Source organism: Nycticebus coucang, chromosome 4 (genome assembly GCF_027406575.1).
Source record: "Nycticebus coucang isolate mNycCou1 chromosome 4, mNycCou1.pri, whole genome shotgun sequence".
NCBI lineage: Eukaryota > Metazoa > Chordata > Mammalia > Primates > Lorisidae > Nycticebus > Nycticebus coucang.
Window position 1 is genome coordinate 31,083,373 of NC_069783.1, and position 2,052 is coordinate 31,085,424.

The 2,052-nt window shown below is 35.7% G+C and overlaps 1 non-coding gene across 1 annotated transcript; it reads right to left on the reverse strand.

The window, feature by feature from the left end:
• Positions 1-301: 301 nt before the first annotated feature.
• Positions 302-408, reverse strand: LOC128585078 (U6 spliceosomal RNA). Its single transcript, XR_008379827.1, has one exon. It is a non-coding gene; the product is annotated as a U6 spliceosomal RNA (small nuclear RNA).
• Positions 409-2,052: the final 1,644 nt, after the last annotated feature.

The window sequence follows — 2,052 nt, forward strand, 5'->3', positions numbered from 1 at the left end:
CTTAGTTATTGTGTTAAGAAATTTATACTCTATACTACTAGATCCGACATGTACCCTTGCATTATGCACCATTGGTGTGATCCCACCATTCCCTCTCCCTCTATCTGACCTCCCCCTCCCTTTTCATCCCCCCCTTCTTCTTGGGCCTAGTTGTGATCTATTCTTCATATGAAAGTGTGAGTGATTGTAAATTGGTTTCATTAATAGTACTGAGTACATTGGATAGTTTTTCTTCCATTCTTTTTTTTTATTAATTTTAAATCATAGCTATGTACATTAATGCAATCATGGGGCACCATACAAAAATATGGAACGCTTCACAAATTTGCGTGTCATCCTTGTGCAGGGGCCATGCTAATCTTCTCTGTATCGTTCCAATTTTAGTATAGATGCTGCTGAAGCGAGTACTTTTCTTCCATTCTTGAGATACTTTACTGAGAAGGATATGTTCCAGCTCCATCCACGTAAACATAAAGGAGGTAAAATTTCCATCTTCCTTTTTTTTTCAATAGTCTACAATTTAAATTTACACACTTAACAAATTAATGCTATTAAGCAAAAATTTAGTGCAACATATAATTTTCATCTTAAGTGAATTTAGTGTTTCATTTATGTTAATATTTTTTGATATACAGTATTTTTTAACTCTATCATTCAAAAAACAATGAATTTCTTCCAACAGAAAACCAACATTTTTAGTTTCCTTGGTACCCTGCAAAATCTCTTTCATGTCTGTTCAAGCATAAATCTATTTCATTTGAATATATCTAACACAAGAGGGAATATATTTTACACACCATTCTGTATCTCATTTTTTTCACTTAACAAAATCAATTGGTTTTTGATTAATGAGGAACCATAGGGCTAGGGGTATTTTGAGAGCAAAGAATTGTTACTTAGGATTTTTTCTGATAATCATAGCATATTATTAGACATATGCTTGAAGTGATAACTATGTGTTACTTATAATTTGGAGATAAAATCTCCATCTTTCTAAGGCTGCATAATATTCCATGGTATACATATGCCACAATTTATTAATCCATTCATGGGACATTGGGCACTTGGGCTTCTTCCATGACTTGGCTATTATGAATTGAGATGCAATGAACAATCTGGTGCAAATATCTTTGTTATAAAGTGATTTTTGGTCTTTTGGATATACACCTAGTAGAGGAATTGCAGGATCAAATGGCAAGTCTACTTTTAGATCCCTGAGTATCTCCGTATTTCTTTCCAAAAGGGACGTATTAGCTTGCACTCCCACCAGCAGTGCAGAAGTGTTCCCTTTTCTCCACATCCATGCCAACATCTGTGGTTATGGGATTTTGTTATGCAAGCCAGTCTTACAGGAGTTAGATGATATCTCAAAGTGGTTTTGATTTGCATTTCTCTGACGATTAAAGATGATGAGCATTTTTTCATGTGTCTGTAGACCATGCGCCTATCATCTTCAGTGAAGCTTCTGTTCCAGTCCCTTGCCCACAATGAAATGGGATTACTTGTTCTTTTCTTATTAATAAGTTTGGGTTCTCTGGATTCTGGTCATTAAACCTTTGTCAGAAGTGTAACCTGCAAATATCCTCTCCCATTATGAAGGCTGTCTGCTTGCTTTACTTACTGTGTTCTTGGCTGAGCAGAAGCTTTTTAGTTTGATCAGATTCCAGTAATGCATTTTTGGTGTTGCCACAATTGCCCGGGGGGTCTTCCTCATAAAGTATTCTCCCACGTCAATTTCTTCAAGTGTTTCTCCTGCACTCTCTCCAAGAATCTTTATAGTTTCATGTCTTAAGTTTAAACCTTTTATCCAGTGAGAGTCAGTTTTTGTTAATGGTGAAAGGTGTAGGTCCAGTTTCGGTCTTCTACAAATTGCCAGCCAATTCTCCCAGCACCATTTGTTAAATAGGGAATCTTTCCCCCAATTTATATTTTTGATGGGCTTATCAAAGATCAAATGATGATAAGTGTCTGGGTTCATCTTTTGGTTCTCAATTATGTTCCATACATCTACCTCTCTATTTTTGTGCCAATACCATTCTGTTTTGATCACTA